The following is a 15331-nucleotide window of genomic DNA, read 5'->3' on the forward strand; positions in this document are numbered from 1 at the left end:
ACTCGTAGACACATTCAGAGTACCAGGTAGAAGGACCGGTGGGGCGCATAAACACATTCAGAGCACACAGGGACAGGTACAAAGGCGGGTTAACATGTCCAGAGCAGTTAAAGGGTTAAAACTTCTCCTCTGATTCACCCACAAAATTAATAGGAAATGTCACTTCACCATTCAGTCAAAACCTACAACTCTAATGGATCTATCTTTTTGCCACCAAATCCAACCTCTTGAAGCTGCAGAAGTTATTGCCCTCAGTATACCCCCATGAACCATGGACCTTGCCGTTGGTGGGGAGGCTTGCGTGCCTCAGTGATACAGATGGCCGTACCGTAGGTGCAACCACAATGGAGGGGTATCTGTTGAGAGGCCAGACAAACATGTGGTTCCTGAAGAGGGGCAGCAGACTTTTCAGTAGTTGCAGGGGCAACAGTCTGGATGATTGACTGATCTGGCCTTGTAACTAACCAAAACGGGCTTGCTGTGCTGGTACTGCGAACGGCTGAAAGCAATGGGAAACTACAGCCTTAATTTTTCCCGAGGGCATGCAGCTTTACTGTATGGTTAAATGATGATGGCGTCCTCTTGGGTAAAATATTCCGGAGGTAAAATAGTCCCCCATTCGGATCTCCGGGCGGGGACTACTCAAGAGGACGTCGTTATCAGGAGAAACAAAACTGGCATTCTACGGATCGGAGTGTGGAATGTCAGATCCCTTAATCGGGCAGGTAGGTTAGAAAATTTAAAAAGGGAAATGGGTAGGTTAAAGTTAGATATAGTGGTAATTAGTGAAGTTCGGTGGCAGGAGGAACAAGACTTTTGGTCAGGTGATTACAGGGTTATAAATACAAAATCAAATAGGGGTAATGCAGGAGTAGGTTTAATAATGAATAAAAAAAATAGGTGTGCGGGTTAGCTACTACAAACAGCATAGTGAACGCATTATTGCGGCCACGATAGACACAAAGCCCATGCCTACTACAGTAGTACAAGTTTATATGCCAACTAGCTCTGCAGATGATGAAGAAATTGATGAAATGTATGACGAGATAAAAGAAACTATTCAGGTAGTGAAGGGAGACAAAAATTTAATAGTCATGGGTGACTGGAATTCAGTAGTAGGAAAAGGGAGAGAAGGAAACATAGTAGGTGAATATGGATTGGGGGGAAGAAATGAAAGAGGAAGCCACCTTGTAGAATTTTGCACAGAGCATAACTTAATCATAGCTAACACTTGGTTCAAGAATCATAAAAGAAGGTTATATACCTGGAAGAATCCTGGAGATACTAAAAGGTATCAGATAGATTATATAATGGTAAGACAGAGATTTAGGAACCAGGTTTTAAATTGTAAGACATTTCCAGGGGCAGATGTGGATTCTGACCACAATCTATTGGTTATGAACTGCAGATTGAAACTGAAGAAACTGCAAAAAGGTGGGAATTTAAGGAGATGGGACCTGGATAAACTGAAAGAACCAGAGGTTGTAGAGAGTTTCAGGGAGAGCATATGGGAACAATTGACAGGAATGGGGGAAAGAAATACAGTAGAAGAAAAATGGGTAGCTCTGAGGGATGAAGTAGTGAAGGCAGCAGAGGATCAAGTAGGTAAAAAGACGAGGGCTAATAGAAATCCTTGGGTAACAGAAGAAATATTGAATTTAATTGATGAAAGGAGAAAATATAAAAATGCAGTAAATGAAGCAGGCAAAAAGGAATACAAACGTCTCAAAAATGAGATCGACAGGAAGTGCAAAATGGCTAAGCAGGGATGGCTAGAGGACAAATGTAAGGATGTAGAAGCTTGTCTCACTAGGGGTAAGATAGATACTGCCTACAGGAAAATTAAAGAGACCTTTGGAGAGAAGAGAACCACTTGTATGAATATCAAGAGCTCAGATGGCAACCCAGTTCTAAGCAAAGAAAGGAAAGCAGAAAGGTGGAAGGAGTATATAGAGGGTTTATACAAGGGCGATGTACTCGAGGACAATATTATGGAAATGGAAGACGATGTAGATGAAATGGGAGATAAGATACTGCATGAAGAGTTTGACAGAGCACTGCAAGACCTGAGTCGAAACAAGGCCCCGGGAGTAGACAACATTCCATTAGAACTACTGATGGCCTTGGGAGAGCCAGTCATGACAAAACTCTACCATCTGGTGAGCAAGATGTATGAGACAGGCGAAATACCCTCAGACTTCAAGAAGAATATAATAATTCCAATCCCAAAGAAAGCAGGTGTTGACAGATGTGAAAATTACCGAACTATCAGTTTAATAAGTCACAGCTGCAAAATACTAACGCGAATTCTTTACAGACGAATGGAAAAACTGGTAGAAGCAGACCTCGGGGAAGATCAGTTTGGATTCCGTAGAAATGTTGGAACACGTGAGGCAATACTAACCTTACGACTTATCTTAGAAGAAAAATTAAGAAAAGGCAAACCTACGTTTCTAGCATTTGTAGACTTAGAGAAAGCTTTTGACAACGTTAACTGGAATACTCTCTTTCAAATTCTGAAGGTGGCAGGGGTAAAATACAAGGAGCGAAAGGCTATTTACAATTTGTACAGAAACCAGATGGCAGTTATAAGAGTCGAGGGGCATGAAAGGGAAGCAGTGGTTGGGAAAGGAGTGAGACAGGGTTTTAGCCTCTCCCCGATGTTATTCAATCTGTATATTGAGCAAGCAGTAAAGGAAACAAAAGAAAAATTCGGAGTAGGTATTAAAATTCATGGAGAAGAAGTAAAAACTTTGAGGTTCGCCGATGACATTGTAATTCTGTCAGAGACAGCAAAGGACTTGGCAGAGCAGTTGAACGGAATGGACAGTGTCTTGAAAGGAGGATATAAAATGAACATCAACAAAAGCAAAACGAGGATAATGGAATGTAGTCAAATTAAATCGGGTGATGCTGAGGGGATTAGATTAGGAAATGAGACACTTAAAGTAGTAAAGGAGTTTTGCTATTTAGGGAGTAAAATAACTGATGATGGTCGAAGTAGAGAGGATATAAAATGTAGACTGGCAATGGCAAGGAAATCGTTTCTGAAGAAGAGAAATTTATTAACATCTAGTATAGATTTAAGTGTCAGGAAGTCATTTCTGAAAGTATTTGTATGGAGTGTAGCCATGTATGGAAGTGAAACATGGACGATAACCAGTTTGGACAAGAAGAGAATAGAAGCTTTCGAAATGTGGTGCTACAGAAGAATGCTGAAGATGAGGTGGGTAGATCACGTAACTAATGAGAAGGTATTGAATAGGATTGGGGAGAAGAGAAGTTTGTGGCACAACTAGACTAGAAGAAGAGATCGGTTGGTAGGACATGTTTTGAGGCATCAAGGGATCACAAATTTAGCATTGGAGGGCAGCGTGGAGGGTAAAAATCGTAGAGGGAGACCAAGAGATCAATACACTAAGCAGATTCAGAAGGATGTAGGTTGCAGTAGGTACTGGGAGATGAAGAAGCTTGCACAGGATAGAGTAGCATGGAGAGCTGCTTCAAACCAGTCTCAGGACCGAAGACCACAACAACAACATATACTAACAGTTTACAATTTTTCATATGAGCCCATATCAGAAGTCTTAACATTTTAAATGCTGTGGATGTTTGAACACACTATGCCAAGTGGTTGCATAGGTACTTTAAAAGCTTAATCTTACCAATATTCCTCACTTAAAGTATTGTCTCCAAATCCTTCCTGAAAAATATAATTTAAAATCCCATACCTCACTGGAGTTAAATCATGGGCTATCCATAACCTCAAGGTGCATCACTCTGTCTTCAGTCATCCTCCCTGAAGACAAAAGCTCTATTATCATGGTACTATACCAAGAGGACACCTCAAAATTTATAATTGTTCCTAATGTTTCCATTCCTTCTACCCAGTCTAAGCTGTAGAAAATCCTTTAAACTTTGTCCCTTAAAACAATGACAGATGGATCTCTACATTTTACCAACTCCCCAAAATACACAGAAATAACCATCCTGAGCATACCAATGTTCCCAGCTCAAAGCCTCCACCAAATGTGTCTCAACACCAATAGGCCAGCACCACCAACCTATCACCCAGACCCTATCATACTACGCAGCTGGACATTAAAATTGCAACATTTTAAATTGGAATTAAGCATACTACATGCTTGGATATTAAAAAATTTGAATTTCAGTGTAAGAACACAAAGTAGAGAAAGGTAATTCTCAATATAAGGAATGATTACACAACTGGTTTCTCATTTAGAAATTGTGTTAGAATCAATATTTTGAACATGGATGCACTCTACAGCAACAGTTACAGAACAGCAGGTGTAATAGACAGTCAACCGGCTGCAGTAAATGGTGGTTTTCAAGTAACCTGTACCACGGTTTCAACAGATTTAAAACCATCTTCCTCAGAAGGACAACAAACTTCACATTAGAAATCAGTCAGTAATGCCATCTCCCCATGACATGATTTACACCCATCTTTCTCAGAACAACAACAAACTTTACATTAGCAATCAGTCAGTAAAGACATCTCCACATGACATGTGTTGACAATGGTCTGTATGTCCATATGTAAAAACTAAGGCCCCTAGAATCAAAGGCTTGTCACATCAGTAAAACCAATATCTTAAAATAACAGACCATATTAATAACTCATACCAATATGTATCTGTAAACATGTTCTGTTATTTTAAGAGATTCATTTTACTGATGTGACAAGTCCTTGACTCTAGGGAACACTTAGCTTTTAAATTTGTACTGCTGCTGACAGATGTCATGTGGAGATGGCTTTACTGACTGATTGTTAATCTGAAGTTTGCTGTCCTTCTCAGAAATATGGGGTTAAATCTGACAGAAACATGGTAAAGGTTATTTGAAAACCACCATTTATTGCAACTAGTTGGCTGTCTATTATACCTGTTGTATTAGAATGTTGGTTGTCTCTGAGAAGGAGAAATGGCTACTAGCACATGTCAGAATTTAACAGCAGCAATGTCATGGCTTATATTATTCAGTGATATTGCTGCTCACATTGCTCAGGAATCTATGACAGTCATCTCAATGGGGAATCAATGGGTTCAGGAAAACTATACTCATTGCCATGGAGGATCTCAATAGCCCCAAATAACCAGTATCCAAGAGGGTTAGGCGACACAGGATTACACAGCAACATCACATACCTTGAGTCAAGAAATGGGCATGTTTTCAGTAAAACAAGTGTCAAAATAGATATCCTGATGATGACTGGAGCATCATAGACTGTGAACACAGTAATTATTGTTTTGGTTTCCCATGATGAGCTAGCAGAGTAATTTGTACTGACTGTAGTACACCCATAGACAACCCTGGACACAGGAGTGACACCATGTCATCTTTTTAGATGAGCCTTAGTTCTGCATACAGCATCACAGTGGACTTGTTGATACATGGAGGTTCCAAGAAGAACAAACACTGCCAGACTGGATTCATCATTTACATAGAGGCAGAGCGGGTAACATGATGGTATGGGATCTCAATGTGTACAGAACATGATCACCTCCAGGTCTGTTTTATTTCTGATGTGTATAGGCAGGTTCCCTATCTTCAAGATCTCTCTGACACTATCTTTAGATGAGGTAACACAATACTGCCTTTTGCCAATGCTTTTCTGAACTACTGGGATACAGAGACTGTTTGGCTGCTGCCCTAACTAGTATATTCTCCACATTTTTCTCGCCCACTGAAAACATCCGGTTATGTGTTGCGAGACTGGCACACAACTTGTGAGCTATTTCAATTGATGAACTCTGGAAGAGATTTAAAGCATCATCCATCACATTAATTCCTGTCATCAAAGCCCAATTCAACAATTATGTTCTTTTCAAAATTTGACAGAACTTCCATAGTTCCATAAATTTCATTCACGTTCTTGTACTGTGCTCACTTTACTCTATATCTGCATCCATATGTTGACAATAATTGTAAAGTGCATGGCAGAAGGTACTTCCCATTGTACCAGTTTTTAGGGCTTCTTCCCTTTTTTTGTATCTGTGCAGGGTATGACAATGCCACAAACCATTACTGTCAGTTCAAAGGTAACTGTTTTACCCAACAGTGCCTTGACTGAAAAGCTGGGGAGCTGAACCCTAGAAGAGAGAAAAATAAAACTTGACATGTGAGTTAATTCAGTGGGGAACAGAAAGTCTGAACACTGTGTAGTTAACAGTTGTTGATGTTGTTGAGCAACAGCCATACAACAATTTTCAAATGAACACAGTGCCATTTGTCTGTATTATTGTTTATTTAATTACAACCCAGGTTTTGGCTTTTTATGCCATTTTAAAATGATTGAGTTTATGTCATTAACATATATTGCAGGACATCAAGCTCAAGCTTGGCCATAAATTTAGAAAACTATTGGCTTCTTATGAAATCCAATGGTGGTGATTTTAGATCTGGTGTTTCATAGGGAGCCAATAGTTTTCTTAATTTATGGCCAATTTTGTGCTTGACACCCTGCCATATACGTTAATGACATGAACTCAATCACTTGAAAATGGTGCAAAAGGCCAAAACCTGGGTCATAATTAAATAAACAATGATACAGTTAAGTGGCGTGTGTTCATTAAAAAAAGACACTGTGTAGAGACAAGCTTGGAGGAAAAACAACACAACCAGCACAAATGACTGAACAACTTGGCTTACAGAAGCTAGAGCATGGGACAAAGCAAGAGCCAGCTCAGAATATGTTGATGTCAGTGCAAGAACTGCTGGTTGAGATCTATTCATGCTGACAAATAAGCACCTGGGCGCATGGCTTTGCCCATACCACACTTCGCATGCACCCTCCATGACAGCATTCTGCACCACCCTCCATGACAGCATTCTGCACTATTATGCTGTGATACTTACACCAGCTCATTTGCATGCATATCAGTGTCTGCTGGGAGGGATACTAAATCACTCACCCATGAAAATAGCCTGCCTTCTGCCTTGACCTCCATCACAAAACTAGAGAAGGAGCAAGAGACTCTGGCAGCAGATAAACTATTGAAGGAAACAATGCTGATGAGGCTGGCTCCACCAGAGGGGCAGAAGATTGCAAAGGTTAGGGTAAAAGTTGGTTCAGGCACTGGTGGGAGTGAGGACGCATCCAGTGGTGATTGGGGAAAGCAGGATGCTGGTTAAAATTCAATGGGCTCCACATCAGTAGTTGCTATGCCAGCAGTGCCCTACTCCACTGTTGAAAGGAGGCCGTCCACCAGAACAAGGCTATCATCAGGTGTCACTTTTCTAGCTTTGAGAGAGCAGCATTGAGAGTCCAATAGCTCATTGACACAACTGATATGAATTATGAGTCAGCTGCCATTGACTGACATTTGCAGCAGACAAATGCTGACCTTTGTGGTGCATCACTACATGTGGCTGACTCTCCTGCTGCCTGCTGAAAGACCAGGCCCAAATTGCAGCCCCGTAAAATAAATGTGGCAGGCCACGATGTTCCTCAGCATGCAACTCAGGGTGTATATATTCCAAAAGACCCTGTGGCTTGTGCCAAGCAAATGTTCTGTCAGTAATAAAATTAGACAGGGCATCACTGCAGGACAAGGCAGAAATGGATTTCTTCATTTGAGTTTTGAACACTCACATGTACTGCACCACCTCTGAGTTAGAAGCCGGATGAAATGCTGTGGTAGTCAAATGGTGGATATCACTGTGAATGCAAAAATCTCCAAATTCCTGTGACAGAAATTGCCAACTGCTGTCAGAGACAAGGAAATGGGGAGTGCCCTCGATACCAATAGTGACCAACAATTTGCAAGTATTTGCTGCTGCTAGTGTGAATAGTTTGGCAACATATGAGAAATTTGACAATGCATAAACTGGCAGTAACTACATGCTTCCCACAAAATAGTCAGCAAATTCAACATCTGTCCTGTCCCAGAGGTACTCCAGAACTGACGAAGGGTAAAACTAACACAGTGGCACAACCTGATTCCATGCACAGGCCATCCAGGCCTGCACGGTATGTCCAATATTGTGATGGACTGCCAGCCTGTAGATGCAATGCCAGAACCTTCATACAAGTTATACTCCAGTGCAACACTTGCAGCAACCTGAGTATGACAGGATGCAGTGGCACGGTAATGATCACTCAACAGTGCAAGCATGTAGACCCCGTGAGCAATGTTGAGCCAATGCTGCAGCAGAAGAAATGTGTACCGCAATGAATCTGCCCCTGAAGAAGTGCGCTTGAGTCATCCTGTCTGGACTGCTGAAAGCATTCTCTGAAAAGGTGGGTCGGTGGTCATGAGTTCCCATACTGTCAATGGAAAATCCAGTTGTCTGCTGCAAGTATCATCCATTGTGAAAAATGAGAGCCTCCGGTTGATCAAGTACTCTATGAAAAGGGTCCACAATATTCAGGTTTAAAGTTAACCAATGCACTGATCAGTGAAGTTATAATGTTACCCACAATGAAGCTTAAATTTCAGCTAAGGAAATTCCTGTTACAAAATCCATTTTACACATTAAAAGAGTACCATATTTACATGCAGAATAAGAAAGGCTCAGAAAAAAATATATAAATAGCGTTAAGCAAACCATTTCATTTGTAATTTAATCATTTTGTTAATCAGTGACATATTCAGAATAACGTATTATTGTGCTATGTATAAAGAATTGTAACCTATTTTTATACATATGCAATGAATCATTCAATGTTGAATAAAGTATTATTATTATTATTACCTTAAAGATTAGGTTCTGCCAGCAATCGAGATAGTGCATCTCCGCTAGAACGCTATGTGGTGGATCAGTAACGAATGTTGTAGCATTTGTTACTGAGGGAAAGGGGTCCAACTTTTGCAATCAGATGTTTGTTACATTAACTTTGAGTGAGAGCCAAATAAGGAAACCAGTGACTTTTAGTTTGTGATAAGCAGGAACTTTGCTCCATACAAAAAAATATGAAACTTTTTAATACCAAAAATGATAGTCAGTAGCTCATTTCCCATCTGTTAGCAGTTATGTTCCATTGGGGAGGTGACTTTCATGCCTAAGCTAAGAGCTGCTCAATACAGTCTGGGTTCCAATGTGACAGAACAGCCCTAATGCCACAATGAGATGTACTGGTGGCCAAGATTAACAATTTACCTGGTGCAAAGGAAGCTAAACAGGGAGTGGAGCACAAACACTGATTAAGAGATTGGAAAGCCCACTGACAGTTCACAGACCACATGAATTTGACACCCTCTTGACAGAGCTGGTTAAGAGGATGACAGATGCATATGGTATGGGGAATGAAGTTAGCATAATAACAAATATTGCACAAAAAGGACTAAAGCTCCTTCTGGTTATTGGATGCCAGCAGGTTGACAACAGATTTGACATGCTTATCTGTAGGAATGAGACCTTCTTTGCTGAGCCTTTGTCCAAAAATATGGGCCTTTGGAGAAGAAACCTACGTTTTTCCAGTTTAGAATAAAGGCCATTCCTTAGGAAGCATTGGAAAACTGTCTGCAGATTTTGTAAATACTTCTCTTACATGAAGTCCATGACCAGATGTCATTGTGATTGAGATAGTTTGTGCTGCAGCGAATGTCCTGAATCAATTGCTCCAAATATCGTTGACAAATTTCTGGCACACGGAAAATTCCAAAGGGCAAGCAGTTAAACTGGTAAAACACATTAAGAGATTGCAGGAAGTGGTGTTCAACCACGACTGAAGGTATGCTTCACACAGGTCAGTTTGTGAAAAATACTGACCTCAACACCAAGGCCCTGCCAAAGCAGCCACTTTGTCCTGATGTTCTTGTACATGGCAAAGGGAATGGGGCAAGTGGTGACAAAATTTAGATACTGTTTGCTGTGTAAGGTAGAAGTATGCTGTGAAATTTCCTGCCTGACACAAAGTATTCTCAAACAGCTGGTCATATGGCCACAGTAAAGAGTCCAAATCTTGAAGGAGACTTTGTCAACTATCTGGAAGTTTAGGGAAAACAGCATGACCTCTGATGACCATCTTATGGTTTGTAGATTATCAAAAACTGTTGCCAAATGGACCACTTGCAGCATATCCCACACAAGACATGTACATGTGTGTAGTACTGTCAAAGATGCACCAAAGGACAGTTGGGGAGGACCGTCAGCTTGCCTATTGAGCAGAAACAGGTGTGGATGGGGAGCAATGCCGGGAACACAAAAATGATATGAGCAGTGATTATGGTGCTTCAAACAATTTGCACCTACCAGGTCTGATGCAGCTGAAGGTGGGCAACACCATGATCTCACTGCATATGAATTGTCAACAGGATCAACACATAGCAGCTCAGCAGAAGGCAAGGCCACTTGACACCCTACAGGGCACTGGGGGATATTTACCATGCACATGTAACTTTATCACATGCCAATTGACGTCCTTTGCCACTGCTGTTAATGTGACTCCATAATCTTAGTAACTTTAGCTAAAGAGGGGTTGGACAAAGTCAGTGGCCTAATTTGGACCTTGAGGTCATCTGTTAACTGGATGATAAAGCACATTGAGCATATTCGAACAGACACTTGCAGAAGACACTCTGCAGGCCAGCAATCCACACTGTATACAACTGTTGAGGCACTTGTGGTGTTGGTTAAATAGTAACTGTGCCACTATCATACGTTTTATGACTAATATAATGTGTGAGCAACTGACAAAGTTATCCAGAATGAGATTTTCACTCTGCAGCAGAGTGTGCACTGATATGAAACTTCCTGGCAGATTAAAACTGTGTGCCTGACCGAGACTCGAACTCGGGACCTTTGCCTTTCGCGGGCAAGTGCTCTACCATCTGAGCTACCGAAGCACGACTCACGCCCGGTACTCACAGCTTTACTTCTGCCAGTATCTCGTCTCCTACCTTCCAAACTTTACAGAAGCTCTCCTGCGAACCTTGCAGAACTAGCATATTGCGGAGACATGGCTTAGCCACAGCCTGGGGGATGTTATGTTCAAATTCATACAATCCCACACTACTGGACAATACAAAGGCAGCCTCATCAACTGGGTCAATGATAAGCCTTACCTGGAAGTGCAGCAAGAACTAGCACAGGTAATTCTCCATCTTTCTGTAGATGCATCAAAGCAGGGGAACACCATAAGGGGTGGCAGGGAGAAGGCTCCTCTGCAGGCGCCTGGCCTGCCGCCACTTTTGTAACTGCACAGGACATGACTATGCTGTGAATCATCATTATGAGTTCACATGTAACTATACTAGCCAATAGTAGCTAGTCTGCAGAGCTGGGGAGCTGAAACCCAGAAGAGAGCGAAACTCAACATGTGAGTTAATCCACTTGAGAACAGAACATCCAAATACCACACAATGTGAACAGTGACAACGACCGAGAAACTTGGCATGTTGAACCCAGAGTAAGGCATGAAGTGAGACCCAGGTCTGAGGATGTTGATGCCAGTGTAAGACATGCCAGTCCAGGCCTGTTGCCACTGACAAATAAACACCAGAGTCAGTGGCTCTTCCCATATCATGCTTTATGTGCATCCTCCATGACAGCAGTCTGCACTATTCCGCTGTGGTACCCATGTCAACACATCTGCACCCATCTCAATATCTGCTAGCAGAGATACTAAACCTTCCTTTCATGTACTGCACAGCAAGAATGACTGTCCAATGCCTTTGTGGTGTAATTAATCTAATCTTGTCCTCTCAATCCATATGGGAGTGATAAGTATGGTGTTGCAGGATATTCCTAGGATCATCATTTACAGCTAGTTCTTAAAACTTTATAAGTCGGCTTTTTCGGTATGGTTTGCATCCATCTACAAGTTTTAGGCCAGTTCAGTTTCTTCAGCATCTCTGTCATTCTCAGTAAAGGATCAGACAAACATGTGACCTATCTGTTGCCATTCTCTGTACACATTCAGTATACACTGTTGATCCTGTTTGGCATGGGTCCCTCACACTTGCGCAATGTTCTAGGACAGATCACACAAGTGATTTGTAAGCAATGTCCTTTGTAGACTGAGTGCATTTCTCTAGTATTCTGCCAAGAAACAAAAATCTGCTTTCTTTACCTACAACTCACCCTATGTGATCATTCCATTTCACTCCACACAAAGTAATCCAGATATTTGTATGAGGTGGCCAATTTCAGCTACGACTTATTGATGCTATAGCCATAGGATACTATGTTATTTTGTTTTGTGAAATTCACAATGTTACACTGCTGAACATTTAAAGCAAGCCGGCAATCTATGTGACACTTTTAAATCTTATCAAGGTCAGACAGGATATTGTGCAGTCTTTTTCAGATGGTACTGCCTTATAGTTAACTAAATCATCTTTCAAAATTCTATCATTACTATTAATATTGTCTTTCAGAATATTAATAACCAACATGAACAGGAAGGGTCCCAAAACACTTCCCTGTGCCACATCTAAAGTTATTTATACATTTGTTGATGGCTCTCCACAAGGGGTAACATGCTGTGTCCTCCCTAACAAACAGTCCTCACTCCAGTCACAAAATTCACAAGGTACCCATATGGTCTCATTTTTGATAATAAGTGTAGCTGTGGAACTGAGTTAAAAGTTTTTTTGGAAATTTAGAAATACTGTATCTGCACTGATCCATGCCCTTTGGAATATGCAAGAATCTTGTCAGTTGAGTTTCATATGATCAGTCTTTTTGGAATCCATGCTGGTTGGCATGGAGAAGGTGGTCTGATGTTGGACTGCATGGGAACATGAGAGCAAGCATACTCATCATTAAGTTACTGCTCTGCCTTGCCTGGCCACCACAAGGAAGAGTCACCCTATTGTTCACCTAGTACATTATAACAAATTAACATCTGCACCTGGCATCCAAGAAAAAGTAATTGTCTCTCAGTAACATTCTGTTTCATCTTGCATGATTGGTCAGAGACTAGCAACTGCTGGACTAGGAAATTACCATCCCATAAATAAGCTTCCATTAACACCACAGCACAAATGGCTTTGTTTGGAGTGCTGCTGTGACCAGAAACCATGAACTGCTGATGAATGGTGCTCTATTATGTTTAGCGATGAATCACAGTTCTGCACTAGCTTGAATTATTTGCATTGTCTTTAGGTTGGTTGGTTGGTTGGTTGGGGAAGGAGACCAGACAGCGTGGTCATCGGTCTCATCGGAGTAGGGAAAGATGGGGAAGGACGTCAGCCGTGCCCTTTCAGAGGAACCATCCCGGCATTTGCCTGGAGTGATTTAGGGAAATCACGGAAAACCTAAATCAGGATGGCCAGACGTGGGATTGAACCGTCGTCCTCCCGAATGCGAGTCCAGTGTCTAACAACTGCGCCACCTTGCTCGGTGCATTGTCTTTAATGCATTATGTCTCACAGGAAATGTTCAAAGCTCCTTACGTTGCTTCTAGGCATGTATGCTCAGCCTGCATCATGGTGATCGCCAAATTGTGTCAGAAGATTTCACAGGTTTCCATGACATATCTATAAGCTGCCTCTAAATCTAGAAAGGCCATTAAATAAAGTTAAGCCCACATACAAAAATCAAAATGACAAAGAACTGGCAAATATGCAGGCAATGGAGAAATAGTCATCCATTATCTATCCCTTTGTCACTGCAGGCATTGGTCTCTTCATCTCAAACAATGAGGCTAAAATGTGCTAGTGCCCTGCTTTCTCAGTAATGGCTAAACAGTGAAACACTACTGGACATACCATATGTTTGCTAGATTGATTGGTTTATGGCTTGAACAAAAGTATGTGAAAGAAGCACAAACGAGGGATGTGTCACAAGTGCTGATCTGTATTTTCTGTATGCTTCTGTTGACCTCAAATATGTGCAGTTATTACAGAGATCATACTGGGGAAAAAATTACATTTATGGTAGGTCTCCTTTCATCTTGTAGCTGAGTAGTCATATTTCTTTATGGTGTGTTCCATACTTCTCCATACTTCTTTAGGCAATTAGCAATCCCTCTGTAAAGGTAAGTGCTCACGAAGATTGCAGGCAATGCAGAATTGATTCTGGAAAAGTAACACACAAGGTACTTATCCTTTAGAACATAAAAATGATAATCACATCTTACAAAAATAATTATGAACAACAAATACAGAACAAAGTAACTATTTTTTTCAGGCAGTGATAAGAAACAGAATAACACTGACTAACAAATGTGAAGTCAGTAAGTTCTTTTTTTTCTGGAAAATCTCATTTGGGTTCTACATCCAATACATAAATACTGCATTCAAAATGAAAAAAAAATATTGTACTTATTGTTCAAAGTTTCTTTTTCTAAGAAAAAAATGTTTTATAAATCTGATGATTAGTTACAACACGCATCAGAAACTTTATTTTTCTAATGTAATTACTCCTGTAATTTTTTTCAATTTTCTAAGCCATACACCATTTCCATCTTGTTTCCACCTTCACAGATCGAATATTCACCATGCCATTGTATCTGCAGTCTGTTACACATCTTGCGAGTCATACATGCCATAAGCACACCAATGTGAAAAACCCAACGTGTCTGAAAATGATGGAAAGCATGTATGATTATTCCATGTTTGATGTTCATTTGTTCTGTAGGTGATAATTTGTTGAACATAAAAACTTTGTACTTCCTTGTCTGCAAAACTTCATCTGCATCTTGCAACACTAAATTTACATATGGTATTTGTGTCAAATGTTTGTGTAAATTGGCCTGCTGCATGTTTTTCTTGTCTTACTATTGTAAATAATTCCACATATTCTTTGAATTCAGGTTATTAATAATACTTATAGAAACTGCAGTCTGAAAATGGGCAAGAAACTACTGTTATGGGTTATATTTATTATTATTTAATTTCCATTTATATTTTTACAGTACATGGTGGAAGTAGGGGCCAAAGACTGTGGGGCGGGGGGGGGGGGGGGGGCGGGGGGGGGGGGCAGATGAATGTGGTGAAAGATACAAGGACTGAGGTGCAAAATATATATTGTACAACAAGAATTAATAAAACACAGAAACATTCAGTTTATTAAATAATATGACAAGACTGACACTGCTCATTAAGAAAAGACATTTGTGACACACCAAATTTTCTTTGAGGGAACAACCAGTAGGCATTCATCCAGTTCAACTTCTCACTCTGCACACACTTTACCTGAACTATAATTAAATACTCCAAAAGATAAATCATAAATGTCCAGTAAAACACCCATTCAGTGACTTTACTGCCAAAACCTGCATGGCATGCAAGATGTGCATGGTGCAAATAAAGGTAAAGCTTTGCACAAGAAAGCACAATCCTAGTAATACATCATATGCAAAATGTAGTAATTTTGTAGACAGTTCATCCATATGTACACTGCATACACTTAATGTAAA

The 15331-nt window shown here is 40.6% G+C and overlaps 1 protein-coding gene across 1 annotated transcript in view; it reads left to right on the plus strand.

The window, feature by feature from the left end:
* LOC126203288 (serine/threonine-protein kinase BRSK2) overlaps positions 1-15331 on the plus strand; it is a 195958-nt gene that overhangs the window by 148002 nt on the left and 32625 nt on the right. The gene's annotated exons all lie outside the window — the stretch shown is intronic.

Source organism: Schistocerca nitens, chromosome 9 (genome assembly GCF_023898315.1).
Source record: "Schistocerca nitens isolate TAMUIC-IGC-003100 chromosome 9, iqSchNite1.1, whole genome shotgun sequence".
Lineage (NCBI taxonomy): Eukaryota > Metazoa > Arthropoda > Insecta > Orthoptera > Acrididae > Schistocerca > Schistocerca nitens.